The sequence below is a fragment of the Lithobates pipiens genome, unplaced genomic scaffold (assembly GCF_037356315.1).
Source record: "Lithobates pipiens isolate NorthernLeopardFrog02 unplaced genomic scaffold, aLitPip1_a1.2 Scaffold_1, whole genome shotgun sequence".
Classification (NCBI taxonomy): Eukaryota; Metazoa; Chordata; class Amphibia; order Anura; family Ranidae; genus Lithobates; species Lithobates pipiens.
In genome coordinates, this window is record NW_027507685.1 from 72,849,838 (window position 1) to 72,869,512 (window position 19,675).

Sequence of the window (19,675 nt, forward strand, 5' to 3'; positions counted from 1 at the left end):
TAAAGTACAGTATATGAAGCCAGGAACTGGCTCAGCCCACCAGGTTTCACCTATATTTAAAACTTCACCTTTTAGTGGCCTACTTTTTTTGAAAAGGGTGTCAGGTCTGGGCCCAGGCCTTCCCTCTCTCAGCTGTCAGCTAATTGCCAGCTCCCATCTTTCTCCACAGTTACTCAGTTGTTTTTAATATCCTGCTCATCAGTCCTACCTACTTTAGCTGTCCAGTCCAGAGGAGCTCTGCCTTCACTTTGGTCAACTTCACAATAAATATCTCCTGCTTTCTGTTTAAAGACCGGCTTTGCTGACATCCACTCTGGCTCCAGATCCTGCTTAATGTTCCACTACTTTGATCCCTGACTTCTGGCTTGGCTGACTATCCATTCCAGTTACTGAACTTTTGCTATGTTTTGACTAGGTTTGTTCTTTTTACTTTTATTATTAAACATGTGTGATTTAACTGTACTTCTGTCTCAGTCTGATTTCATAGTTTCTGACATAGGGAAGGACAGAGCTACCTGTATAACATATGAAAGATAAAGAAAACGTAGCCCTTGTACACACGGTCGGAGATTCCGACAACCAAGCCCGTTGGAGTAATTCCGACTGATTAATTCCGGAAGAGGTCCGGAAGTGATGTTGCATACACATGGTCGGACTAAGTTGTCGGAAAATCCGATTGTATATAATGTGATGATGTTATTTTGTTACGACGGGACTATGTTCAGGCTAGTAGCCAATAGCTTTGGTCTAGGAATTTGATCTGAGCATGCGTGGCACTTTGTCCATCGGAGTAGGCTACACATGATCGGAGTATGTCCGATCGGAGCATTTTGTTGTAAAATTTTACCGGCAAGTTGGAAAAGTTAGTCCGTCGGATATTCCGACGGAAACAGTCCGATGGAGACCACACACAGTTGGAATATCCGACAAAACGGTCCGATAGGACACATTCCGTCGGAATCTCCGACCGTGTGTACAAGGGCTTAGCCTTTTAGATATGAATTGCTAAATATCAACGTCTTACCCGCAAGAATTTAAGGCACAGCGGGAATGTCTTCTTTAGTGTGAGTCCTGAGGGTATTCCCATTATTCCTTTCCCGTGAGCCAGCTTTGGCTCCTGCTAGAGGTTAAATTCTATTATGCAATTCCTACCACCTCCATTATAAGCGGCTTTACGGAACATGTTATAAATAATAGAGTATAAAGAAAAATTAGAAAATAAAACAAATTATTACAGAAGACGTTCATTCTTTGGTTTAGCCCCCTGGTGGCAGAATAGTTTGATGTAAATCACTATGAAGAATATAACAAGAGCAAGCTTCCAATGTCTTCCACTTGTGTATAAGAAGAACAATATTCTAGATTTTACTGAATTACAAGCCAATCAGAAATCCTCAGTTAGGAGATTTTAGCTTTCCATAATTATTATTGTGATTCTGCCTCATCTAAGATGATATCTGAGGGGATTAGTGAGGAGCGCTGCCAGGCAGGAAATATTCATTATCCTATTCATTCCTGGACGAAACCCCCGCTAAATTAGTTCTCAACTCTGACAGCTTGGGGCTGTTTTCAGCACATGGGCATGTGTAAATTTTGCCATTTACCTAAGTATCCCGAAAACTAAAGCAACCATAATGCATAACCTCTTGGGTGTTCCTACTGTTTCACTGCCTGAAATGAAGCGCGGAATGGCATCCTTTCCAGCAAGCATTACTGTAGGCATTTATACAGAGCCGACAATTCAGCACTCAGCACTACATACTGCATTTTCACATTGCACGGTTTATTTTTAAAATACTGTATATACATGAACTGTTATAATCAGGTCATAAAACAGCCAAGAATGTATTGTAAATTAGTAACATGTATTTTTTTTAGCTAGCTACAACCTTTAGTCTGTACAGTCTATTTAAAGTGCAGTAACCCAACAGCAATATGACATACATAGTAGTCCCTAGGCAGGTGACAAATCTGTCTAGTTGCTGATCACTTAACAGTGCTAGGTGTGTGTCATGCAGTGTAAGTTTCCTCCACTGACTCCCCTGGTCTCTGTGCCTCTCCTTTAATCTGTTCGTAGCGCTACCCTAGAGGGCCGCTGGATTTTTGGGTCCCCCTAATCCTGCAGAGCCAGGCAACATGCAGTTTTCCACTTTCATTCAGAGACAAGGAATCAGTCCATGGGTGTGTATTTGTTATTGTATTCGGGGAAAAACGTGGATAGGGCATAGGGATTATGGGATGCCCAACTTGACTCGAAGAACAATGGTGAGGACAACTTCCTTCTCTATGTACACTACAAAAGCAAACAAATCCTTGACTCCATTCCCACCAGAACAGCAGTCTTGGACTTGGCAAAGGAAACCCCCCCCCCCCTTCTAGGAGCTATGTGTCCCCTGGGTGGAATTTTAGGAAAAGTCCCAACTTGCAGGGACTCTATGTCCATCTCTGGAAAATACCAGCCTACCTGGCTGCTTGGTGAAATATGCCAGGACAAGGGATTAGGAATAAGCTTGTTGGCACTGTTGTAGAAAGCTTGTTGAATATTGAATCGGGGAGCTCTCTCCCTTCTAAGCCCTGAGGGTATAGAGGTACTCACACTGTCCCTGGAAATGTCTGCTGCTTCATAAGAGACTACTGTTCAGGCCTCCTGCTGTCCACGTCCTTCCATACAAGCTAGGGGTCCCCTAGAAGAGACTGTAGGGTAGTGACAATCCCTCTGTCCTTCTTCCTTTAACTACCAGCCTGGAGGCAAAGCCCCCCTCAGCCCCAGGGTCCCCTCCCAGGTTACACAACACAGCTTTCTTACTCCATATTCCACCCAACCCCCCCTGCTAGCCAGGCTCTCCCATATTTATGGGTTGACCCAGCCACCCTGCCAGGCCTCCTGCCTGGGGATTGGCCAGATTACCAAAAATATGCAGATCAGGACCTCCTGGCCTTCACCCACTAGCTTCTAGTACCAGGGGGAGGTACCAGAGGCCTGACCTGACCTCCAGCCTGACCAACAGTAACCCCCAATGATTTACTAGACTCACACAACTACCATGAGTCAGATACATTTTCCTATTATAGACTGAGCACTAGAGGGTGCTACTTGTGCGATTGGCTCCTCTGCTACAGGCACTGGTGCCTCCCAACATTCCAAAATCTATTTTCCAAGACAGACTCTCTTTCACACCACTCACCTTTGCATCCCCTCCTCATCCTCTAACACTGCTCAATTCTGCAGCCCCAACCACCCACTTCTAACAATGCTCACCTGTGCATCCCTTGCCACTCATTTCTAACACTGCTCAGGCCTTCAACTGCTTCCACCCTCTTCCAAGGCTGCTAACTTCTGATCCCTCTGCCACCCTCTTCCAAGGCTGTTCACTTCTGATCAATCTGCTACCCTCTTCCAATGCTTTTAAGGATGGCCCTGCATAAGCCTTTCCACCTGCACACTTTACTTAAATATTACTTTAATCCTTACTGTTAGGTCCCTGATAGTAGAGCCCGACTTGTAGGAGAAGACCCTTCTTAGCCCTTGTACACATGATCGGAGATTCCGACAACCAAATCCGTCGGATTTTGTCCGAAACTGTTGTAAACACATGGTCGGACGAAGTTGTCGGAAAATCCGATCGTTCAGAACGTTATGACGTTATTTCGTTAAGACGGGACTACGTTCAGGCTAGTAGCCAATAGCTTTGATGTAGGAATTTGATCTGAGCATGCGTGGCACTTTGTCCGATCGGAATTCTCTACACATGATCGGAGTATGTCCGATTGGAGCATTTTGTCCGAAAATATTTCCGGCAAGTTGGAAAATTTGGTCCGACGGAAACAGTCTGATGCATACCACACACAGTCGGAATATCTGACAAAACGCTCCGATCAGACACATTCCTCCGATCATGTATACAAAGGCTTACAGCACTGGTTCAGGAGCCACTGGAATGGGAACAGTGGTCTCGTGAGCACAGTGGGTAGGAGTGTCTGATGGAAGTTGTAATGGTCGGCACAGGAACAGTGTGGAAATCCTCCAAGGATGGCTGGACTGCAGATGACAGCAGGCAGAAGCAATCAGCGAACTGAGTGGCAGGAGATGCAGGAACAGCGGCTGCTGGAGCTGGAGGAGAAGGCTTGAAAACTACAACACAAGGCAGCAAGCAATAGGCAGAGTCAGACAGTCTGGGTCGGCAGGCAATAGGCAGAAGAAACACAGCAGACAACAGCAAGGTCAGACAGTTGGGTTGGCAGGTGATCAGGCAGATAAGAGCAGCAGACAACAGCAGAGTCGGTAAGGCAGGCAGGAGTAGGCAACAGTTCCCAGCAGAGATAGCCAGGGTCAGGCAGGCCTGGGTCGGATTTGAGAAGGTAGAGAAGTCAGATGGAGCCGGGTCAGTAAACAATCAGCAAGACGGATTCAGATAACACAGGCAAAGAGCTGCAGATAAAACAGCGCTACACAAGTGTCATTGAGGTCCTTTTAAAAGTTCCTCGGTGCCAAACAGCGCTAGCGCGGGCACACTTGCGCGCCAACGTGCGCACAGAGAGCTCGCAGGTGCATACTGGTGGGCGAACATTGCTGCACAACTCGGGAAGGGGCCCACGTGCGCATCCGCACTGGCACATTCCTGACACTTACTATCATCCAACAATTCCCCCTTTACCTAAACCCTTAAAACCTAAGACCTCATGTTACATCAGCCAGCAACATTTTAAACTGGCTGCTGCCCAGAGGTGTACTAAGTAGGGGGCGGGGGGTGCGGGCTGCCCCGGGTGCCGCACATTTGGGGGGTGTCAGGCCGGCACCCCCCTCCGCGACTATAGGGGTGGCAGCGATACGGGCATGGCCGCTGATCGGCCATCCAGGCACAGTGCGTGCGGACACGGCCAGCCAGTCACAGTGCGTGCATCCTATGTAGTGACGCCCCCCCCCCCCCCCCGGCGCCGCAGAGTGATTCCTTCCTGTCTCTCCGCATGTTGGAGCAGTAAGGCGGCGATTCAGTCACTCAGCTACTCAGGCTCACTGACTCAGCATCGGCAGCATCTGGCATCTCCTGCACAGTGCACACAGTGAGTAAGTTGAGGGACTGCTATACTAAACATCCATGATCCAGGAATGTTCTTTACACTGTAAAATGGCTGTAAAGTACAGGCTAATTTTTAATTATTTAATCAGCCATTTCCATATGCTCAAACTGTTTGTCCCTAAAGACCAATACTAGCAATGGCTACTCAGTATTCACAGTAGGGAGAATTTTATGAGAAAAGTGTCTTTGGAGGGGCAGTCCCTCCAAAGACACTTTTCTCATAAAATTCTCCCTGCTGTGAATACTGAGCAGCCATTGCCAGTCTAGTCTTAAAGTCAAATTGCACTAGGCTGGCTCGAATGAAAATACAAATCACGCAAAATGCATTGCTAAAAATATGTTTTATTGCAAGAGGTATACGTATAACGTACACGTATAAGTGCCATCTGTCATCAGTGCCCCGTATTAGTGCCATCTGTCATCAGTGCCCCGTATTAGTGCCATCTGTCATCAGTGCCCTGTATTAGTGCCATCTGTCATCAGTGTCACGTGTCATCAGTGCCACATATTAGTGCCATCTGTCATCAGTGCCACGTATCAGTGTCACGTGCCATCTGTTATCAGTGCCCCGTGTCATCAATGCCACGTATCAGTGCCATCTGTCATCAGTGTCACGTGTCATCGGTACCACATATTAGTGCCATATGTCATCAGTGACACGTATTAGTGACACCTGTCATCAGTGCCATAGTGTCACGTGTCATCAGTGCCCCATATTAGTGCCATCTGTCATCAGTGCCATATCAGTGTCACGTGTCATCAGTGCCAGGTATCAGTGCCATTTGTCATCAATGCCACCTGTCAGTGTCACGTGCCATCTGTTATCAGTGCCACGTGTCATCAATGCCACGTATCAGTGCCATCTGTCATCAGTGTCATGTGTCATCTGTACCACATATTAGTGCCATCTATCATCAGTGCCACGTATTAGTGACATCTGTCATCAGTGCCATATCAGTGTCACGTGTCATCAGTGCCCCATATTAGTGCCATCTGTCATCAGTGCCATATTAGTGTCATCAGTGCCACGTATCAGTGCCATTTGTCATCAATGCCACCTGTCAGTGTCACGTGCCATCTGTTATCAGTGTCACGTGTCATCAATGCCACGTATCAGTGCCATCTGTCATCGGTGCCACGTGTAACGGCTCCCCTAATATAAAGGGGGTTAACGCCGTTTACGATGTTCCCTCTCCGAGACACATATCCAATCGGTACCAATATCCACAGTTAAACGACCCTTTCCTATAGGAGCCGATCCCTCTGGCAAAAAGACGAGACGCACTCTGTCTCTGCTGTAGTAGGAATGACTTTATTAAAAACCAACATTGTATTTTTATACACAATTCAAGGCACATGCTTTAATATGAACAAGAGCCCAGCTCCACCCACATATCCCAAGACGTCTGCTATGCTTCAAACGATCCCACCCAATACACATCTTTTCCACAAAGGGTTAGCAGCCAGTCTGTCTGGCACTTTACAATACACACAAGAATAGACTTAAATGAACAATAGAAATGCAAAACAACTTAATTCCTCACCGCAATGACACTTAACCCCCACATACAATATACATCCAACTTATCCACAATGTATTATACAGCCCTGAATATGGCTATCACAGACCATATCGGGGGTTTCTTTTATTCACCCTGTGTCCAAAGTGACCCCACTGTCACACCACGTATTAGTGCCACGTGTCATCAGTGCCAAGTATAAGTGCCATCTGTCATCAGTGCCCCGTATTAGTGGCATCAGTGCCACATCGTTGTCACGTGTCATTGTCCTGGTGCTCCAGGGCTTTCAAAAGTGTAATAGTTAGTCAACAATTTAGATGTGTAATTTATGCTCCTAGAACATGTGACAGTGCTCCCTGCATGTTGGGCCTCTCTATGTGGCCAGGCTGTGAAAAAGTCCCACACATGTAGTATTGTAAGTCTCAGGAGGTGTAGCAGAATTTATTTTGGGATGTCATTTGTAGTATACACATGCCATGTGAGAGGAATTTTATCCGGCTCTTGGGGCACTATTCCTCTCACTGATGCCAACAATGAGTCACCATTCCTTCCTTTGACACCAACAATAGGGCATGATTCCTCCCATTGACATAAATAATGGGACACATTTCTTCCCACTGACATTAACGATGGGGCATTCCTACCACTAATACCAATGATGGGCGCTATTCCTCCCACTGACATCAATTATGGTGCACTATTCCTCCCACTGACACAACGTTTGGTGCCATTTCTTCCACTCACACCAACAACAAGGCACTATTCTTCCCACTTATACTACTTATGGGGCACTATTCTTCCCACTGACACCAGTTATGGGACACTATTCCTCCCACTAACACCAATGTTAGGAACTATTCTTTCCACGGACACCAATGATGGGACACTTTTTTACTCCCAGTGATCACCAAGCCTGAGGCACTGTTTACTCCCACTGATGCAGGGGCATTTTCTAACACCACTGGCCACAGCCCCTAAAGTCTGAAGGATAGTGAACCCTTCCTTTTCTAAGACAGTTTAGAAACCCCCTGCTCTACAGAATTCTACTGTGCTGGAAGTTTCTGATCCTATACAAACTTAAAGTGGAGTTCCACCCACTTTTCCAACTTTGTCTTAAAGGAAAGACAACCCTTTAAAAATTTTAAAACGTTGCCTATGGAGATTTTTAAGTACCGTCATTTGTCGCCATTCCATGAGTGTACGCAATTTTAAAGCGTGACATGTTTGGTATCCATTTACTCGGCGTAACATTATCTTTCACATTATTCAAAGCAATTGGGCGAACTTTACTGTTTTGTTTTTCTTATTTTTTTATTCCTTGAAGTGTATTTTTTTTTTTTACACAAAATTTGCATTTGAAAGACCGCTGCGCAAATATTGAGTGGCATAAAATATTGCAATGACTGTCATTTGCTTAATATATATATATAGAAAGGCCAGTATGGTGGCCTGAAATTATGGGAGGAGCCCGGTGGAGTATATAACCAGCCCGTTCGCCTATCTTCCTCGTCGGTTCCGGTGCGCGATATCTGATACGTCAGAAATCAAGGGCCGACCATCCTCGAGACCTTATAGTGAGCCGGGTTCGTGAGTTCCCACGCTATTCCGTCCGCCTTCAGGTCGACAAAGCCTTGTCGTTCGTCAGCGTCCGTCTGATTGCCGTCTGAGTCGCTATACTCAAATCGAAATTCTCCGTTGTCGTACAACACGTCTGGGCCGGCTGTCGCAGGTAGGCTTCGGCACCCTTTTTCATTTCATGTGTTACAAAGTCACGTAAACTAGATTCCTGAACTCACGAACCTCTCACTCTAGATTGCACGAACGTCTTAACTGTGGCACTCGTATTCGTTACTTCATGTCACTACCCCTTCTTCGAAAGAAGTCGTTATCACTTTTCGGTACATGTCGTTCGTGCCACCAGGCACTTCGTTTCGTAGCACGTCGTTGCTAAACCGAACGACTCCCCCGATCATTTCTCTATGTTCGAATCGATCGAACCGTTTCGAAATTACAGCTGTCTGCTTGTCACGTTAAATTGAGCAGTCCGGACAATGTCAATCTCATGTTGTTCAAACCGTAAAAACGGTCGGACCGTTTCAAATCCGAATAAGTTTAAACATTTCAATCATTTCATGCCGTTGTACTATGTCTGTCATTTCGTTTCATTTCATTTCAATCATTTCAGTCATTTCAATCATTTCGAGTCATTTCAATCATTTCGAGTCATTTCAATCATTTCAGTCTGTTATGTCGGATCATTTCATTTCTACCATTTCTAAATCATTTCATCATTTCTGTCACTTACCGCGCTCCGATGCGAATCCCGTCGCATCTCCAATGCACCGATTCGCTTCGAAGTGCCCCAGGGTTCGGCCTCATTTCTGTACATGCTCCAGAGACTGAGTCACTCGCAGGTTCAAGCACAGTCCTTGATTCTAGTCTTTGTCATGGCTTTTCATTTCTGTCACTTATTACGCGCCAATTCGAATCCTGTCGCATTCTGCTATGCACCGATTCGTCCTGGCGTGCCCAGCTGCTACGCCTCATTTCAGTACATGCTCCAGAGACGGATTCTTTTGTTGTAACCGTCAGTCCAGTCGTTGAATTTTGTCTCTGTCATGGCATATCATTTCTGTCACTTATTACGCGCCAATTCGAATCCTGTCGCATTCTGCTATGCACCGATTCGTCCTGGCGTGCCCAGCTGCTACGCCTCATTTCGGTACATGCTCCAGAGACGGTTTCTTTGTTGTAACCATCAGTCCAGTCGTTGAAACTTGTCTCTGTCATGGCATATCATTTCTGTCACTTATTACGCACCAATGCGAATCCTGTCGCATTCTGTTATGCACCGATTCGTTCTGGTGTGCCCAGCTGCTACGCCTCATTTCAGTACATGCTCCAGAGACGGGTTCTTTATTGTAAACCATTAGTCCAGTCGTTGAATCTTGTCTCTGTCATGGCTTATCATTTCTGTCACTTATTACGCTCCAATTCGAATCCCATCGCATTCCTTATGCATCGATTCGTTCTGGTGCGCCCAGCTGCTACGCCTCATTTCAGTACATGCTCCAGAGACGGATTCTTTGTGGTAACCATCTGTCCAGTTGTTGAAACTTGTCTCTGTCATGGCATATCATTTCTGTCACTTATTACGCTCCGATTCGAATCCTGTTGCATTTGGTTATGCACCGATTCGTTCCGGTGCGCCCAGCTGTTACGCCTCATTTCGGTACATGCTCCAAAGACAGGATTCTTCTGTTTGGTTCATGGGCTCGTCCTCTGATTCGTGTCTTTGTCATGGGTTTTCATTTCATTTCACCTATCACGTTCCGGTACGAATAGTCACATCGGTGTACCAGATTCGTCTCGGCGTGCCCCAGGAATGGCCTCATTTCAGTACATGCTCCAGAATCCGTTTCGTGCTCGGTCGCAAGTTTGTGGCATGGCGAATTCGGATCTCTGTCATGGCAGATTCACTCATTTCATTGTCACATACCGCTTCCCGGTTTGGTTCCAGTTGATTCTTCAATGTTTTGGATGCCTACCGGGGGCCTGGCTCCTCGGCTTCATTTCATTATACGTTACCACAAAAGGAAAACTCAGCTTCGTTTAGGCGTTTCTCGCTGTTTTCTTTCCTCAAACAAACGTAGACTTCTTGCCAGACCTCTTGCAATCGTTGCAAGCACGCATTCGAGCATAGACATTATGCGGTCATTGCAAGCACGCATTCAAGCATAGACCTCTTGCAATAATTGCAAGCACGCATTCGAGCATAGATTTCTTGAAAAAAAAAAAAAAAGAGAGACGATCATTGCAAGCACGCACTCGAGCATAGACCTCTTGCACTCGTTACAAGCACGCATTCGAGCATGGACCTCTGGCAATCGTTGCAAGCACGCATTCGAGCATAGACCTCTCGCGGTCATTGTAAGCACGCATTCGAGCATAGACCTCTTGCACTCATTACAAGCACGCATTCGAGCACGGACCTCTTGCGATCATTGCAAACACGCATTCAAGCTTAGACCTCTTGCGATCATGGCAAGCTCGCATTCGAGCATGGACCTCTTGCAGTCCTTGCAAGCAGATGTCCAGGCACACCTCATTGCAATCATTGCTGGCAGGCACTTCTGGCTTGCTCAATAGGTTGCTTTAGGGAAAGCCTGGATACTTTCCTAAAGGTACGTTGTATTACGGGGTACTTATTATAGGTATAGTTGATCCAGGGAAAAATCCGATTGCCTCTCGAGGGATCAGGAAGGAATTTTTCCCCTGCTGTAGCGAATTGGCCTATGCTCTGTTGGGGGTTTTTGCCTTCCTCTGGATCAGCTATGGGCGTAGAATTGGGTGTGTCGGGTTGTGTGATACCTTATTTATTTTGATTTGTGGTTGGACCGGATGGACTTCTGTCTTTGCCGGCCTGGCTACCCATGTAATCTACCATGATTCCTTGCAATCGTTGCAGGCACGAGTCCTGGCATAACTCCTTGCATTAGTGGCAGGCACGCATCCTAGCATAACATCCCGCAATCATAGCAAGCACGTATCCTGGGTAACATCTTGCGATCGTCGCAAGCACGCATCCAAACATACATTTAAGCACAACTCCTGCAGTCTTCGCAGTGCACATGCGGTAACACGAATTGCTCACAGTCACTACGCATACATCTCCAGTGATAAACTCCCGGGCAATTGTCGCAAGCACATGTTTAAACACAACTTTTCAGTCATGCCAAAGCTCGTGACTTATCATAACTTCTAGCAATCATTCGTTGGCAAGCACATTCTCAAATTGGCTACACGTCTTTTTCAGCAGCACTCAATTGGCCACTCGTCTCCTGTGGCTTTTCTTACAAACCACTCACTGTTGTCTGCCTACCCGTCTCTTCCTTAGGACAGTTGAGTTCAACTTCCGTCCTGCACCAGGATCATGTTGACACACGCAACTGGCTTCTTCCTGTAGCTCGCCCAGGCTATTTCTAGCCAGCGTTCAGCATTTCTTACCCTTACAGTGCACGGAGAGCCATCTGTCGTTAAGGCCCATACAGCAAGATCCCCACTACGAGGCATCCAGAGACATCAGCTCATAGCCAACGGCAAACGTTCGCCCATCACAACTGCCATCTTTAGGGGCATATAATGTCCTCGCATATTCCCCAGTCTAGTCATCCTATAGACTCCTACAGTCCCTACACGGCATGTTGAGTTTCGCTATGCACATCATCCCTCAGGGTCGCGCTTTTGTGTCACGCCTATTGGCCTCACTGTCCCTCTCACAGGATTTAGAGCAAGTCCTCAGCCTGGGTCCCGCGGCGGTAGCAGTCCTTGCTATGCGGGAGGATTTCCTATCGTCTGGGAATGGCTTCTCCCTGTTCATTCCCTCTGTGTCTTCCCTTTCACCCCAGGTGATGACCGACGCAGCGGCCTCCACGGGCTTGCGGCTGTTTTTTGGCCACCTCTGGCTCGCAGCTCCCTGGCCTCCCCAGTTACTGGCAATTCCTGGCTGCGCCAAGGCGTCCTCTCTGTTAATTATGTCCTTCCTACGTCGACTGGTCCAGCTCTTGTTGTTGTCTCAGTTCAACATCCATTGTTCCTTTATCCTCGGTAAATTCAATCAGGCAGCGGACGCCCTTTCCCGCTCTAACATTGTTTCATTTTCAATCAGGTACCCGGAGCCGGACTAACATCAGCAGCTATCCCGGACTGGTCTCAACTGACCCTGGAGTAGCCCCTCATCTCCGTGCGGCTACCCAACTCGTCGATCACTCCCTTTCCCGCAATACCCCCAGGCCTATCATTCAGCCTGGAGGGCCTTTAACCGCTTCATCACGTGTCTCAGCACAGAGACGTCCCGTGTCAAGCAAGTCATAGCCTTCATTTCATACTGCCACTCGCAGTTGGCGTTATCCTTTAATACGACCCGGCTATACCTGACCGGCGTACAACGTTTCACATCCCTCCAGGACCCTACTGTACCCTCCTTATTTCTTACCACACCGTTCGGGCGGTTATGCGCGGTGTCCAGAAGCGCCAGCCGATGGCCGGCACCAAACGACTGCCTATCACAGGAGACGTTTTAGGAATATGTCAGATATCCTGGCCACTTCACCTTTCGGTCTCCACATTAAGTGTCCTTTACAAGCAGCCATACACCTGGCCTTCTACGGCTTCTTACGGCCGAACGAGTTTACTTGTAGTAGCCCCACAGCACGCATGCTGTGCAAGCACCACCTGGTCCGATACGAAGACCATTTCGTCTTACACTTAACAGTCTCCAAGACGCAGCAGCTTGGCTCGGGTATGGACATACACTTCTATAAGTCCAACAACCGCTGCTACCCAGTTGCCGTTCTCACCCGCTTGTTGACCCCTTTTGGCTGATCAACCAGGAACTAGTCTGCTTCTGCCATTTCACACTAAACCTCTGAACGCTGCCCGCTTTATGGAACACGTCAGGATACTCTAGGGTATCCTTCACCTCAATCCTACTCACTACTCCGGACATCCATTCCGTATCGGAGCAGCTTCAACAGCATCCCGCCAAGGCGTCCCGGACCACTCTAACAAGAGGTTGGGCAGAAGGAGGTCCACCTGTTTCGCCCGCTGCATACCCGATCCGCAAGTGGAGATGACCCAGGCCTTTGTCAAGCTCACCCAGTAACAAGCTTGAAACAATGAAGATGCAACCCCTACCTGAATGTTTTTGCCCCCTTATTTTGGTATACCGTACGTTAGACCAGGGCACACTTTCAGGTCCATTTCGAGTAAGCGAGTTTATGTTAACCTTGTTTGTCATCCTTATCCGTATCGGTCAGAGGGCGCTAGACCATAAATAGAAAGGCCAGTATGGTGGCCTGAAATTATGGGAGGAGCCCGGTGGAGTATATAACCAGCCCGTTCGCCTATCTTCCTCGTCGGTTCCGGTGCGCGATACCCACCCACCCATCCCCTTTTTCAGGGTATTTCTCAAGCATTATACTCCTCATGAGAGTACTCATTTCACTCCATTCATATTCATTTCATTTATCACCCATTTCTCTATCTAAGGTATGCCCCCTTATTTTGGTATACCGTACGTTAGACCAGGGCACACTTTCAGGTCCATTTCGAGTAAGCGAGTTTATGTTAACCTTGTTTGTCATCCTTATCCGTATCGGTCAGAGGGCGCTGGACCATAAATATATATATATATATATATATATATATATATATATATACCGTATATACTCGAGTATAAGCCGAGATTTTCAGCCTCTTTTTTGAGGCTGAAAGTGCCCCCCTCGGCTTATACTCGAGTCATCGCCGTCTGACTGCTCGATCAGCGTATCGAGCAGACAGACGGCGGACATACTACAATTCGAAAGCCGCGCCTCCGCCTCCGCCTGTGATAGGCGGAACACTCAATTTCCCAGCAGTCAGTGTTCCGCCTATCACGGACATCCGCTCATCCTCGTACTACGGACGAGGATGAGATGATGTCCGTGATAGGCGGAACACAGGCTGCTGGGAAATTCAGTGTTCCGCCTATCACAGGCGAAGGCGGAGGCGCGGCTTTTGAATTTTAGAATGGCCGCCGAGGCGCCGACGAAGAGCGGCGATCCTGGCAAGGCACGGGACGGAGGCAAGGCAAGGCACGGCACGGGACGGGACGGAGGCAAGGCACGACACGGGACGGAGGCAAGGAGGCAAGGCACGGCACGGGACGGAGGCAAGGAGGCAAGGCACGGCACGGGACGGAGGCAAGGAGGCAAGGCACGGGACGGAGGCTCGGGACACAGGCTCGGGACACAGGTAGGCTGGACACACACACACACACACACACACACACACACACACACACACACACACAGGGATGGATGGATGGATACACACACACACAGGGATGGATGGATGGAGACACACACACACAGGGATGGATGGATGGATGGAGACACACACACACAGGGATGGATGGATGGATGGAGACACACACAGGGATGGATGGATGGATGGACACACACACACACAGGGATGGATGGATGGACACACACACACACACAGGGATGGATGGATGGATGGACACACACACACACAGGGATGGATGGACGGACACACAGGGATGGACGGACACACAGGGATGGACGGACACACAGGGATGGACGGACACACAGGGATGGACGGACACACAGGGATGGACGGACACACACACAGGGATGGACAGGCATGTCTCACCCTCGGCTTATACACGAGTCAATAAGTTTGCCAGTTTTTTTGGGGGTAAATTGGGGGCCTCGGCTTATATTCGGGTCGGCCTATACTCGAGTATATACGGTATATATAATGTTTGGGGGTTCTAAGTAATTTTTTTGGTATAAATTCACTTAGAAGGATATTGTAAATTTAAGCTACTGTGGACCCACTTATTAAGTTAAGAGGGTTATGGAGGTCTGGAGAGTGCACAATTTGAGTATAAGCACCAAAAGTGCATGGGTTTTGTATTAAGAGAAGGAGTTGTTTTCTAGTCCACCATGCACAGTTTGCTGGTGCACAACTACACATATTGAGATCTGGAAGAAGAAGCACTGGACTTTTTAGAGACATGTATTTGTGCTTACGATCAAAGTATATTTTTCAGAAAACACCAATATGAAGCGAAATCGACCTAGTGGGTTTCAGCAACGAAAAATGAAGAAGGCAAAAGAACAGTCAGCTGAGGCAATGTTTGGATCCATTTTAAAATATGTCACACCTTCAACATCTACTGCAGTAGGAGAAAGTGCTGAAGGCATTCAGACTTTTGAATTTGAGAGAGAAATACCAGAAGTATCTTCTCAAGAACATTCATATATAAAAAGGCAAGAATTGGAGAAGATCGACTTATCTTCAAGCAGTGAGAGTGATGTCGCGGAAGGAGATGCCAGAAGAAGCCTCCCCCAGCAAGACTCTGATGAAGAAGCAGAGTAGACTGATAAACTATCAGTTTATTCTGATGTTGCTGCTTGGCCAGTTCCAGTTCCAGATGAGTTAAGAGTGGACCTTATTAAGAGGGGAAGTGAACCTTTCCAAAATAGAGATGGGCCTTTCAGTGCTGTTGAAAGACGAGGAGAAAAATCGAAAGGGAAAAGTCGACAGCTCACCACTGCATGGTTCTATAAGGCTCTTCCAAATGGTGAGACAATTCTTAGAACCTGGATGGTGTACTCTCCATCAAAAGAAAGTTTGTTTTGTTTTTGCTGCAGACTTTTTGCGCTTGATGAAAAACTAACTGTAACATCCAGTTTTGTTACCGGGTTTCAGTTGTGGTGGAAGCTGAATCCAAAGGTATCTGATCATGAAGCTTCTGAACAGCATCTTACATGCTTGGAGAAACGGAAGACCTTGAGAACAGGACTGAGGCTGCAAAAATGCATTGATCATGTCCACCAAACAACAGTGGACAATGAGAAAAAGAAATGGAGGGATATTTTGCATCGCCTCTTGGATATAACCTTGTTTTTGGCGCACCAGAATCTTCCTTTTCGTGGTCATAGAGAGATCATGTCATCAGTAAATAAAGGAAACGTCCTGGAATTGGCAGAATTGCTTTCAAATTATGATCCAGTTTTAAAGGAACATTTCATAAGGCTGAAACGTTCTACCGAATCTGGGAAGAGAATGACCTCTTATTTCTCGCCAAAAATTCTAAATTAATTTATTTGTCTTCTGGGGAATCGAGTGAAAAAGAAAATAGTGGCTGATATCAAGAAAGCAAAGTACTTTGGGATTCTTTTTGACAGTACCCCTGATGTGTCACACATTGATCAGATGTGTGAAGTGATCAGATATGTTCATATTGAAGGTGATAATGTTGAAGTAAAAGAATCATTCTTGGGCTTCTTTCCTATTGCTGGAAAGACTGCTGCTGAGCTCACAGAAAATATCCTGCAACATCTGGAGGAAGCTGGACTGGACATAAGCCTTTGCCGTGGTCAAGGATATGATAATGCTGCAACTATGGCAGGGGTTCATGGTGATGTTCAGGCAAAGATAAAAGAGATAAATCCCAAGGCTTTGTTTATCCCATGTGCAAACCATTCTCTGAACCTTTGTGGGGTGCACTCTTTTGGAAGTGTTGCTTCCCGTGTTACTTTTTTTGGAACATTGGAGAAAGTGTATTTGTTCTTTTCAGTTTCTACACATCGTTGGGAATTGCTGATGGAGAATGTAGGTGTGACAGTGAAAAGACTTTCCCAAACAAGATGGAGCGCTCATTATGATGCTGTGAAGCCAGTGAGTGCAAATTTTGAAAAACTTACTTCAGCCCTTGAAAAGCTGTGTGATCCCAAAGAAAATGTGGACACAAGAGGATCTGCTCAGATGTTGCTGCCTGCTGTATGCGATTTTACTTTTTTGTGTTATCTTTCTTTCTGGTGTGACGTTCTGGGAGAAGTTAATATCACACAGAAGTATTTGCAAACAGTGGGACTCACTCTTGAAAAGTGCCATGTGTGAGGAAATGGGCATTTCAATGGAGAGAAGAGGGCGAGTAAAGCTCCGGAAAACAATGCCAGGAGAGAAGGCAAAGGATACTGGCCTCACATTGCCAGAGGAAATTAACCACTTCCCGACCAGCGCACGACGATGTACGTCGACAGAATGGCACGGGCAGGCATATTGGCGTACAGGTACGTCCAATATTCAATGCCGCCCTGCCATCGGGAGCGCGCCGCCGGCGGGGCGCTCCCACGCTGGTTGGGGACCCCCGTGAGTCCGGTCGCGGGACCGGCGGACTCGATCGCCGCGGGCATCCCCGCGATCGTCTCGCGGAGCGGCCGAATGGAGGAAATGCCAAGTAAACAGCATTTCTCCATTCTGCCTAGCAACTAGTGACGCTGATCTCTGCTCCATGTGATTGGAGCAGAGATCAGTGTTCACTAAATGAAAGCCCAACCCCCCCACAGTTAGTAACACACCCCTAGGAACACTTAACCCCTACACTGCCACCCACTGGTTAACCCCTTCACTGCCAGTGTCATTTACACAGGAATCACTGCATTTATATAGCAGTGATTACTGTATAAATGACAATGGTCCCAAAAATGTCTGATGGGTCCCCCACAATGTCGCAGTCACAATAAAAATCGCTGATCGGCGCCATTACTAGTAAAAAAAAAATAATAAAAAATGATTAATAAAAATGCTATAAAACTATCCCTATTTTGTAAACGCTATAACTTTTGCGCAAACCAATCAATAATCGCTTATTGCGATTTTTTTACCAAAAATATGTAGAAGAATACGTATCGGCCTAAACTGAGGGAAAAAAAAGTTTTTTTATATATTTTTGGGGGATATTTATTATAACAAAAAGTAAAAAATAATGCGTTTTTTTCAAAATTGTCGCTCTATTTTTGTTTATAGCGCAAAAAATAAAAACCGCAGGGGTGATCAAATACCACCAAAAGAAATCTCTATTTGTGGGGAAAAAAGGACGTCAATTTTGTTTGGGAGCCACGTCGCACGACCGCGCAATTGTCAGTTAAAGCGACGCAATGCCGAATCGCAAAAAGTGGTCTGGTCTTTGACCAGCAAAATGGTCCGGTCTGCAAGTGGTTAAAAGGGCTATGTTTGAGTGCCTTGATCGGTTTTACCAGGAGTTGGAAATTCGTACTAAGGCAATTGAAAATATCCTCTCAATGTTTGCTGTTATTCAGCCAAACACTCTGGTTGTTGCAACAGAAAAAGATCTACAGAGTTATACTCCAAAATTGACTGAGGTTTTTGATGAATTCTCGAATGAAGACATCTATGTGGAGATTGAATGCCTTCGGAGGCATTTGGAAGCTGCCAAGATCAGTATTGAAGAGGCAAAGAAATGGACGGTTTTGCAATTCCTGCAGTTCATTATTAAATGGGATTTTTGTGAATCTTTGCCTAACTTGTCACTGTGTTTTAGATTCTTTTTGACTCTCTGTGTGAGCATTTCTTCATGTGAAAGAAGTTTTTCAAAATTAAAGTTAATAAAAAAACTACTTCCGCTCTACCATGAGTGAGACAAGGTTGACATATCTGGCCATACTTTCAATTGAACACGAATATGCAAAGACGATTAACTTTGATGCAGTCATTGATGAATTTTCAGAACTGAAGGCTCGAAGGCAGAGGATGTAAATTACTCCTTTCAATATAGACTGAGCAGTCACTTTGGAGTTTGGATCTGTTGTTTGCTTAAAATAAGCAGTATTATCTGTTCAGTAAATGTTATAAATAATTGAAATAAGTTTAAGTAAGTTAATAACTTCAAAAGATTTTTTTGGAAAGGCAAAATCCAAAACAGGGAAATGGGACATTAAGGGTGCAGTATTCAAGAGAAGAAAAATATATGTATATAAAACGTTTCATTATAACAATCCCATAAAAACAAACAGAGAAAGCAGCCTTTATAATCATACAAAGATGTTATATTCAACTTGCGATCCAGATAATAGTTCAGTTGAGGTAGTTGTAATTTACTTATCCCGACATGTTTCGCTTATTGCTTCATCAGAGGATATACAAACTACCAAAATAACAAAATCAAATAAAAAAGAAAAACACAAGTTAAGTTACAGAATCCAATTTTTTAAGGCAATTTACATAACTCTATATATATACTCAAACATATTATCAAGGAGGCATGAGTAGGGCTTTGGATAAAAAGGTATAATAATAATATTAGAGCCTGTTGGTTTATCCATTGAGGGCATGTCCTTCCCCCCCCACAATCTTTTAAGCTTAAATCTAATGTCTTTCCCCAGCTAACCTCTAACCCAAATATTTGGGCCTTTACTCAACAAGTTTGTCAAAAAATTGAAAAAAGTTCCTTTATGCCTACTAGAAATTTTAATCTCAATAAGCAACAACTACAAGCTTTGTATTCTTTACAATCTAATCCTGACTTGATGATTAAACCAGCGGACAAAGGAGGCAACTTAGTCATTATGAACAAGGCTTAATATAGTTAATAAAAAAACTACTTCCGCTCTACCATGAGTGAGACAAGGTTGACATATCTGGCCATACTTTCAATTGAACACGAATATGCAAAGATGATTAACTTTGATGCAGTCATTGATG

The 19,675-nt window shown here is 45.8% G+C and overlaps 1 pseudogene; it reads left to right on the top strand.

Annotated features, from left to right (window-relative positions):
• Window positions 1-15,265: 15,265 nt before the first annotated feature.
• On the top strand, window positions 15,266-18,554 carry LOC143987230 (zinc finger MYM-type protein 1-like; annotated as a pseudogene).
• Window positions 18,555-19,675: the final 1,121 nt, after the last annotated feature.